At 34.5% G+C, this 11,578-nt stretch overlaps 1 protein-coding gene across 4 annotated transcripts in view; it reads left to right on the top strand.

Annotated features, from left to right (window-relative positions):
* TMEM196 (transmembrane protein 196) overlaps window positions 1-11,578 on the top strand; it is a 57,984-nt gene that overhangs the window by 32,413 nt on the left and 13,993 nt on the right. The gene's annotated exons all lie outside the window — the stretch shown is intronic.

The raw sequence follows: 11,578 nt of genomic DNA, 5'->3' as shown, positions 1-11,578 counted from the left end.
AATATAATTAAAACTAAAGCAAAAAAAAAAAATGCATACTAAGAAGCTAAAATCACTTCAACAAATTTTCCAACAATGATAGAGATGTTCTTTGATTTCTAAAGAGTGAACTTGATGAGAATGGGAAAAATGAAGAAATCTAAGTCTTAAATCCAGATCTGGCAGTGCTTCCTGCTAGTTGAGGTTCTGGGCAAAGCAATCAAATCTCATTTTAGCTCCCCAAACTTACACAATGCTGTAAAGAATATGACTTAATTAATGTTTTTGGAAAGCCCTAAAATATAAATTATGCATGTGGCTGCCAATTATAATTTTATACACTAGGAACCATAAAGAGTCATCTATTATTTACCTTAAATAAGAAGAAAGGTAAAAATAGATCGACTGTTTATGCAGTTACAGTAAACTGCTCTCTGGCATTCTATATACAGTAGCCTCAGTAAGTATGTATTGTAAGTAAGTTCATGTATTTTTACAATGTTTCGACTAATTTATGGGCACCCAGTAAATGGCCCCGGACAGTTAGGAGCCTTAATTGTCCTGTTTCATGAGAGAGTTTTTACACTGCCATTTGTCACTGAACACCAGTTTTTAAAGCCTCTTCATCTCTAGTCATATTGTAAGTTGCTCTTCATTTAGTCATATTAAAGTTGCTCTCATCTAATCATATTGTAAGTTGCTCTCAAGTAAAATATCAGTATTTTTATACTTCAATCCCTTATCAGGGTCCTTATCTGAATTGTGCCAACTTGTCCATCCCAAAAGATGATCATTTAATCACTACCCAAATGTTTCCAAAGTGATCTTGTGAATGTCACGAAGAAGCCCACACTACTTTATGGGCAAGGTTTATTCATTAGAAAATTTTTCCTGGTAATGAGTGGAAACTCCCTCTATCTCACTTTTATCCATTTTTCTTGGTTCTAGCACTGAAATATAAAAATAGTTGGCACCATTTTATAGCATTCCTGTTTCCCAAATAGGCCAAAAAGAATTTTTGCTCATACCAACTTCACCTTAATTCCTCCAGTAACAAAAATGTAAATATTAAAGAGGTGTTTTTCAGTTTTCCCAGAAATACTAAGAGACAATAGCAAGTGTTGCAAATAGCAAATGTTATAAACTTTTGAAAAAGTAAACTATGGAAATTTGAGAATTTATCCCAACACAATACTTGAGAAAGTCCTTCTGTTTGGAGTTCTCTAAAAGGAATTAAAAAAGAAAGGGACTGGCTGATGAGGGTAAAGATTCATCTACTAAGATATCTGTTAAACTTTCTTCCCGAAAGGGCAAACAATATTTGTGCTGAAGGATATTGACAAAGAGTATATATAGTGTTTAATATTTTCTCTAAGGCCCATAACCCAAGTGTCTTTTATGCTTTAAAAGTATTTCTTTTTGTCACGTTACTATTTTTTCCTGCAATCTAATGGGGTTTTCAGTAAAAGTACACCTTAGCTCCAGGAAATAGGAAATCTGTCAGGCTTAATTTTTTTGCTTTTTAATAGTCAGCACCAGCACCCATTGGCTAGCTCTGTTTAGAGTATGTTATTTTTAATTCATCCTATAATCATCTTATGAAGCTCCAAAGATATGCAAGTGTCTTTGCAATTACAATAGCATAATAAAGTTGCTGAGTAATGAAGAAATAAATCAGTAGAAGACTGGAAGAATGGTTCAAGATTATTTTATGATGGTCTTCTTTATCCAGAGAAAGCTGAAAGCCATCACTTTAATAACATAAATCAATGAGGCTCAGAAACCACCATTCAGAGCTATTCTGAAACAAATTAGAAACTCAGCATCTTCCTTGGGTCCTTTATTAGCTTAAATTCACAAATCTTCTGCTTTATTACTGCACTTCAATTACAATGACTTCTTCCAAAATTGAGTCCTCAAAAACCTCATTCTACAGATTCATTTCTCAAAATCTACTAGATATAATAGACTGATTCATGTTCTTATTTAAGATCTTATTTTAGATTGTTGAAGGCAATGAGAAATTTATATTTTTAATTTCCTAGTGACTTCATTTTAGAGATTATATATAAGTCTCCTGTTTACCTTGTCAAAATTTGAGAGTGTGCTGGCAATCAAATTGAGCCAGGCATGGTAAATATGTAATGCATGTTTGCTTTTATTAAAAAAAAATTTGAAAAAGTTAAATAGGTACATAGAGAAAAGGGACATTTCACCCTCAGAAAAATACAGGTAAGTTATAAATAGTGGTTACCCCTGGTTACCCATTGAGTATGGGAACATCACATTCTAGCTTGTTTTTATTATCTCTTGGTTTTCAAAGTCCAGTTATGTATACTGAAAGTTCTGACATAAATATATTTAGGAAGAAAACAACAATTATCTACATGATTCAAAAATATTCATTATAGGAAATGTAGCAAACAAACAGGACCATATTAAATACTATGAAGTTTAATAATGAACCAGAGACTGGAAGTAAACTTTTTTCTATTTCACAAGCCTCAAAGCAACTGGTTCAGATTCTTAAGGACAGAGAGAGAGAAAGATAACAGAATAAGTTGGGCAACAAAAATGCCTTCTTGTTAAATTCTTGTAAAGCAATTCTGTCATTCCTTACAGGCCAGTGTAGAATCTGAGTGTTCTAATCACTAGAAATAATTTATTATTAAGGAAAACAGAGAAAAATAAAATAAAAAATTAAAAACAAAATATCAAATAACCCACTAAATCACTGATAGGAGAAATGAACCACTCAAAGATAAACCACTTCTAACTTACCATGCTAAAGCTTAAACTGTGTCCAGTAAGATCTAGAGAACAATTCTCTCCTATCCTGGTTGATGGAAAATTGTAAGGACAAAACACATTTACTTCTGCTACAGCATTTCTGACCATTGGTTTAACGCCTGGGAATGGAGAGAGAGATGCATTTTTTTTGCAAGTTAAAACATTTGTGGAACATTTGCTGCGCCCATCAGGGCTGCTACCCTCATGGTGGTTCCCACGGGAACAACTCATCCAAGCCAAACTAGAAAAAGGGAATCAGTCCTGTGCTTCTGCAGCTAAGGTTCTCAAACTTTCACACCATAGGAAGTATAAAAGCTATCTCAGGATTTATCAGATGCAACTTCTTGGGCCATTCCCTGCAAAAAATTGCAAAATTCCCTGCAAAAATTGATTTGATAGGGCTACTTGAACATGAATTTATAACACGTAGTCCTCATGTTGTTCTGTTAGTAATGGCTTGAGGAAATCATTTTCTGAAAACTTCTCGACAGTGCTTTATAAATCTGGTCATTTGACCTGATGTGGGTTCAATTGGTGAATAGCCAAAAATGTAGTCTCAAGGAATGGCATTGGAGAAGAGAAAGGAAGCAGCATGTGGATAGCTTTTGTTCTCTAAATACCAAGAATATTGGGGCAAAATCGTGTTAACTTGAAACTAGATGGATATTCAGATGTGAGTATTGTGTGCAATATATGTCCTCAAATAGGGAGCACTCCCTTCACTTTGAAATTACAGGGGATATCAAGCAATATAGGTCATTGTTCCTATTCAGAAAATAAGCCATTTGTCCCTTAGAATCTCTGCTTTAGACAGATGTGGCTTGCCAGATATTGTAGCAAAGGGTTTAAAAAACCACAAAGTAATAAGCAATTGACCCAATGTTTTAGAACTTTGTATTCTGGTATTTTAATGACTAAAGCTTTTTGTGATGTCTTTATTGTTTTTAGATTATTTGATCTTTGCTGAATGAAAAATGTCTGGATTTCTTCTAGGTACAAATTTCTGAATGGGATTGGGGTAATGTGTGCCTCAGGGATAGTGAATGACTTGTGGGAAAAATTGAACTGTTATTACTCAGAATAGTCTTTTACAGTTTAGACCAGTCAATAGTACATAATGACATTAAAATGAGAATCCTGATATACTGCCCAACTTTTTAGTGTCACCAAGAGAGAAAAAGCTATTTTGTGTCTATTCTGATGCCAAGCCTGGCATTCTGACAGAAAATGAATCTACAACTGGAATATATACTCATAGGTGACTTTCCCAAATCATCATCTATCTCACATAATTCCAAACACTATGTTTTCTAGTTTAAGAAGTCACTTCTCACCTTTAAAATGAATCTTTTGCCAAGCATCACTCAGTGCCAAGGTGAAATTCTTTTCAAGTGATTTTTGATAATAGAAGATTTTCTTATGCTTACCTCAGAAGCATCTGAAATTTGAAGTGGGAACTTTTGAAACTCATAAAGTTATGATTGTGATATTTAAAAGATCTACCCCATTCAAATTTTTAAATACTACCATTGAAAAGAGAATTAATTTAATTTGACCAAACATTAGTGTTTTGAGAAAAGTAAAAAAGAAGTTAACTGGATTTTATTCATGAAAAAGGCTAACTGGAAAAAATTTTTATTCTCGCAGTAGGTTAAAATTGATTAATTTCTCCCCCTCCCCATTTATACATTATAAATTCATTCAGCTATCCCTTTTCTAATTCATTCATTGAGTTTGAAATTCCATTATGTTATTTAGCAATTTTATTTCACCAACTTTGTTTAAGGAACTGTGGCAAAGTTGGTTATAACAAATAGATGAACTCTCACCCTGAAATGCCAGTAATGGCAAACTAAATAACACATTCAATTCCATTTTGTATAATATGAGGTTCAAAACTGATTCTTTGCTCCACAATTTCTTTTCTTCATTAACTTGCCCATCATGAAGCAAACCTCCCATTTTCCATTCATTTTGATCTAATGGTTTGAAAAATTATCAAAATGTTTTGTAAAATAAAAACTTTATTTTAGCTACTTTCATGAGTGTGTAAAACTGCAGTATCCTTTCTAAATAAAGCTGAAATATGGTGGTCATTGAAACTGAAACTGCACCAACTTTAATATATAGTGATTTATGATTCATTACATTAACTGACAAATCTTCAATCTCAGTTCTCTGTGATAGGCTTCATTAATTTTAAAAGACTAAATGCAATTCTTATTAACTACTCTGTGGCACTATGGGCTTGTGCCTGAATGTTCTAACCATAGATGTTCTGAATTCAATGCAGTTAAACATGCAAAACCATGGCCTCAGCAAGCAAGGTGGTGTGAGTGTTATTATTGACGAAATAGTAGCAGATTTTCATGACTCTAAAATATGGGTTGGCACTTGCATTTCCAAATCACATACAGAAAAAAAAATTGCAGTTTTGGGAGTTCTTAATCCATAATTTTTAAAGTTATATTTGTTGTGGTAATGTTGTTTTATATCATAGTATATGTCTTAGGGATATAGGTTTACACACCTCTATAATTTTACATTATTCTACCACACCCACCGCCTACGCCCCAGTAAGCCTCTATTAGACACACCTCTCTCTCCCCTTTGCTCCCTGCTCCACCACATCCCCCTCCTGGTAGCCTCAGTTATAATCCAATGTGCTCTTCACCATCCTGTTTTCACCCTCCCAGCTTCTTCTGCTTCCATCTTCTCTTCTGGAAGCTTCATATTCATGGTCAGCTTTTAATGTTTGTCTTTGAATTTTTGCTTGGTCTCTCTATATTCTACATACAAGTGAAGCCATATTTTAAGACCCATAAGGAGCATGGAACTTTGAGTTATTTACAGTAAGCATCTTGATGAGCTCTTTATGCTTTTATCTCAATAATAATAATTTTGCCTTGAGCAAATAGGAGGCTGCTCATCTAACTATTTGAGTAGCCTGTGTGTGACACAAAATAAATAAAACCAAGGTATTCAATGGTAAGTCTAGCCTTCTTACATCCACTTACTATTATTCCTCTAGTTTATGTAATAACAGTTATTTCTTATTGGTTTTTTCCATGTCTATACATATAGGAGTGAATATGTCCATAGATGAAGCCATATAAGTCATTAGAGGTTATCAGAGTATGAAGATTAATTTATAGTTTATCTCATTATCTTGAGGGAGTAAAAACTAGTCTCATTTCTGGTTTTGGGTATATCTTCTGTAAAGATCAGTGGATTTTAGTGAAAAGTATTTCATCTGAGGTGGTTAGAATTATGTTGGAAATTATTATAATAAGCTGTCTTAAAACAATATTGACACACAAGTTTTCATAATTTCACCTGCTGAACACTTGTCCATTTGCCTGGCTGACTGATAGAACCACTCCTTTAATCTGTTTTCTTTAGAACCCAGGAATTTCAAAATTCCAAAATTTCCTATTACATAAACTGAGAAATTCTACAAAAGCCTTTTTTACTCATAGTCCTTTCCCAAAATAAACTTTCTTAGACAGAAAGAAATACTAATAAGGAACTCATTAACTAGTATTTAAGAGATTGCTGAGAAAGAAAGAAAGAGAAAGAAAAGCAATAAGAATAAAAGAGGTTTACTCATATGAGGGCATTTTGAACAAATCCCTTTTCTCCCTCACTTCACAAAGAATCACTCTTCCTCTGCTTACCCTCTTATTACAAAAATTCAATGCATTCATACTTTAGCCTATTTGCTTATATTGAAATTAAAACAACTTATTTTATGTTTTCACCTTATTTTTTCAAAATTTCCTTGTATCTGTCAGTTCAGTCTTTTTTATCATTGTTGTATTTTTCCCTTAGTCTTCTATATTGTATTGCACTAATTTAAAATTCTCCTTTTCTGTAAGTATATAGAACTAGTTGAGTCCTCTGTTGTTCTAAGTGATGCAAGAAACATACACACATTAACCCCATCTTTTTAACCTTCTAACTTGCCATCCCTCATGCTACCTGTTATCATGATCCTAACAAGTATAAGGAACAAATGCAACAATATCTCTCTGGGATATTCATTCAAACAGATATTAGGTTTTCTAACCAATAACTTTTGATTTAATAGATGTGCAATTTTGTTTTATTTGTTCTTTATACTCTTACATTCTTTTCTTATCCCAAGTTTTCCCATTTGCTTTCCTGAAGAATAGTGTCTTTAAGAATATTTAAGATTCTTCAAGAGAATCTTGTGAAATAATGCTTTGGAAATTGTATTGGTTATTTCTAGCTTCTGGAACAATTTACCATGGCAAATACTTATTCTTTCATAGTTCTGGCAAACAGAAGTATAAAATGGGTCTGCAGACCTGCATTCCTTCTGGAGTCTTCAGGAGAGAATTCAATTTTCCTACCCTATCTTAAAGTTTTGCAGAGGCAACTTACACCCTTCACCTGATGACTAAGAAACTTCTACTCCATTCCTTTCTACCTGTTATCATGATCCTAACAAGTAGAAGGAACAAATGCAACAATATAGAACAGGAGAGACACAAGTGTTCTCCATCTTCAAAACTCTCAGTGTAACCAGTCCAGTGTCTTTCTCTCTGGCTCCTGTGTCATCAGATTACCCTCCGTCTCTTTGACTCTTATTTCCCCCTCTTTAAAAAGGTCCCAATATTGTACTTAGGGCCTATTTGGGAAATGAGATTTAATGTCCCTGTCTCAGGTTCCTCAGTCACATCCACAAAGCCTTTTATGCTCTATAGGATCACATTCATGGGTTCTGGGAATTACAGCTTTGAGATCTTTGGAGGTCCACAATTCAGTCTGCTTGGGTGTTTGTGCCCATGTGAACATGTCTTGCTGTAGTTTCTTGCTTGAATTAGCTGGATACAACAGCTCAAATTTTCAAAAGACTTTTTGTCAGAATTTCTGAACCGTTTTATCTTAAGATCTTCCTTTAGACTCTTAGTATGAAAAGTAGAATCACAGTAAGGAACTGAATTTTACTCTTGTGACAATTGTCTTGATGCACCTTAGTCCTCAAATTCCAGTAGCGGTGGCCTCCGGTGGCCTCACCTCTTTTCCATGTTAATGCTCCTCCACCACAGGCGTGGAACACTCCTGCTTCTCTCTAGGTCTCTACTGTGTTCACTTGTTCCTTCTGCTTGTTAGGTTCATGGTTATAGGTGGACAGGTAGTGGAGTACAAGTTTCTTTGTCATTCTAGTCCAATCTGGCCTCAGAGAATGTGAAATCTCAGTAATCTGTTTCTTCCTCCCTGAGACAACCAAACTTAGTCTTTCAGTTGTGAGTGGTCTTCAGTAGGAGATTCCTGACCCTCTGCTGGTGGTAGAAGATTGCCATTTAGCTCAGCCATAGGATATTAAGTGCAAAATGAATTTTTGTCCTTCTCTCTATCTAAAGTTTTTTTTTTCCCCTTCCTGTTACCGTAGTAATCCATATTTGCTTATTCTTCAGAAATGACAGGTTTTGCCACTCTGCTTGACAGAGGCTTCAAACATTTATTTTATAAAAGAGAGGGTTTAAGGAAGAAGCAGAGCTTTGCTTGCTCCTTCTACGCCCACCTATATGTATAACAAGTGTCTCTTTTGCCCATGTTCTGCAACAGGTGACATTGTGTGTACAGGTTGTTTTTCTGGAGAAGCCTGTCCCCTTTGAATTGTGGTCATTTCATTAACTTGGAATCTCAGCTCTCTAATGATCTCCAGAGACTTTATAATTTGATAGTTTATCTGCTTTTATTATTGTTAATGTGAGAATGCCATCACCTGTCTTTCTACATCCTTTAAAAAAAAAAAAAGCTTTTATGTACCTTTTCTTAAGAAAAGCCGCTCAAACCACAGAATACTATTTCCACAACAGCTCTACTTCCTCCTCCAGTGAATCAAAATGTTAGTTATCCATTGAATCTGTTGAATTAAATCAGAATTAGAATCAAATTCCATTTGCAAGACTAACTGATTTTGTTATACAGTTGCCCTGATATTAGATCACAGCATTTATATTGTTTCATATTTAAGAGTGAAGCAAATAACTCTTGCTGTCTTTAAACATTTAAATCATTGATCTTTTCAGGTAAAAAGACTTATTTTCCAATGTAAAGTTGTATGCTCATTCATCACTTTTACTTTTTTTTAACTAATTTGTTTTTGGGCCCTCCCTGTTCTAGCTACAGCCCCTGCAGCATGAGTACAATCCCTGGCCAGGGAGGTGACCCACGTGGCCTGGCAGACCTCTCCTGTCTCATCCACTACTCCCCTCAGCAGTATATTTCAGTAGATCTGCCTGTTTTGCTCCCCACTCTGTCTCTGGTGAATCCTCTCACCCTCCTGCACTTCTGGCCCTATTCTTGTATGCATAAATAAATAAATCTTTAAAAAAAAAACAATTTGTTTTCTATATATTTTCCATAATTTCCAAAATTTGGTTTACATAATTTCAATAAGTGGATGAGGACTTCGCATGCTGGATGAAGTTGTGTTGAGAAAAGAAAGTATTTTGCAATACTGTAAGAATTCCCCTTCTTTAATAAGGTAAACTTAAATTTAGACTGTAGTACCATTGGATAAACATAAAATTATTTATATTACAACAAAAATTAACAACAATGGCAAGAGCAAAGAGAACAATTGCAAGTATCAGGTATCCATTGTGCAATTCTGGCTGGATTTGCTAGTCTAATGCACACCACACTATCATTTAAAAATCCTTTGTAAGTCAGTTCATTTATATTAGCAGAAATATTAAACTTAGAAACGTAAAGTCTAGGATTATATGTGTGTGTGTGAATTGTGACGTCCCTGTGTGATTGTGAGCAACTCCCTGAACCTCTCTGGACTTCTATGCATGTTTCAACTAGAAGGGGAATTAATCTTTTTTTTTAAGATTTATTTATTTATACATACAGAGCTGGGGTACAGGCCAGAGGTGCAGGGGCGGTGAGAGGATTCACCAGAGACAGACTGGGGACCAGAAAAGGCAGATCATAGAAACACACTGCTGAGGGGTGCAGCGGGCAGGTCAGGAGAGGTCTGCCATGCCATGTGGTCACCTCCGGGGTTGGGATCGAACTCATACTGAACTGGCGTTAGCCTCCTAGTGCTGAGCTTTAACCAGCTGTGCCACCAGGGAGGGTCAATGAATTAGGTCATTTTTTAAAGCTCCTTTCCAATGTTATAAGTTGGACTAAAGATAATCACTGAAATAAAAATAATCTATCTCTTATTGTTCTCTCCTCTGTAAACTCTCTAAACTTGAATCAAGATCTTTTAGAGCCTCCTCAGGAATTCCATTATTTTATATGCATTGTATTTCATGTGCCTGTTTTGTCTCAGATTACAGGTTTCCTCTAAGAAATGTAGATTTTGGCTACTTTAATAGAAGTAACTATCAAATAGTATTTAACTCTCCATGCCTGATAAAAGTAGAAAAATATTGTTTGAGTCCCCTTCTACTCTATTTTTTTTTTTCTCTCCAAACCTCTGAGGTCCCATTCTGTAGCTTCATCTCATGGAAGTGGGACAGCAGGAAGTAACAATTTCATTGCCATCTAAATGTTCTAATGAAATGACTGGAATGAAGAACTCTGCTTATGCTCCTAAGATCCCCTTGGGCTTTGCTGTAAATAAATAATGACAATGTTTATAGATTTCAAAGGAGGTCCAAGGAACACAAAACTACACTGTGTGCAAATTATTTCAAGAATGAGTTCTGGGTGAATGGACTTTCAGGGTGAATATTGGGTTAGTCTGTGAAACCAGGGAAAGGACAGGCGAAGGCTTTGATCTGATGCTTGGAAGCACTGAGAGGTACAGAAGTGGTCCAAAGTAGAATTGCTTGAGCACCGCCTGAACAGTGTGAGATGAGATCAGATCTGGGACAAGATCATCTAGACCTAGAACACAGATGGGAGTTGAGAAATGGCCATTTAGAAAAAGTTTATAAGCTTTCTGAAAATCAGGCAAATATTCAAAATCTATAAAAGTTCAAGTCTCTATGCTGTCATGGTTTTATGGTATTTAAAACATCTTGTCAGAACTATTTATATAGTATATTAACCCTTTGTCATATGCTTTCTGAACCTAATCCAGTTTTATTTTTCGGCTTTACGCAAAATGATGCATTTTGCTATTTTAATATTTTGAGTGTCATGATATTTTTGACTATCAAAATTATAATGCTATGTTTTAATATTTATAAGTACTTTCCATTTTTGTCTATGACTTTGGCACTATGTTTAGAAAAATCTGCCCACTCTTCTAAAATTGTATAAATATTTAACTTCATCTTTTCTCCTGCCACATTTATAAATTTTTATACATTTAAATATTCAAAAAGTTTCACAGCTCTTTTAGTATCTAATGTTTTGGAAGGTTACCAGATTTCCCTTATTTAATTTATCAAGTAAATGATCCTGAACCTCTCTCCATTAATTTCAAAGATTATTTATAGTATATACCAAAGTATTTTACATCCTTGTGCTATGTTTGATCCCTTACATAAAATGCCTCATTGAAAAGGGAAACTTCCCTTATCCACTTTTTAAATCAAATTTTGCTTGTGCTGCACATAAATATATTATTTGAGATAATCCTTAGAATATTTTGGATGTGTATTTTTACAATTCTATACACATATAGAATACTCAGTAAAACCTTTTATGTTACTAGTTATAAGAGCACAATTTTAGGGGAAAATCTAAGGATAGTAAGTTTAGTCACCTTCAAAATTTTCTTTACAAGTCTTCAAACCTTTTGTGGACTTACTAATGAACATATTCTTTTATGTAGGTGGTTTACCTCTACTAGAAATATATACAAATG

The sequence above is a fragment of the Condylura cristata genome, unplaced genomic scaffold (genome assembly GCF_000260355.1).
Source record: "Condylura cristata isolate star-nosed mole 26May11 unplaced genomic scaffold, ConCri1.0 scaffold00005, whole genome shotgun sequence".
Lineage (NCBI taxonomy): Eukaryota > Metazoa > Chordata > Mammalia > Eulipotyphla > Talpidae > Condylura > Condylura cristata.
Note: the sequence above shows the minus strand (reverse complement) of the source record. Positions and strands in the feature narration are given on the sequence as shown.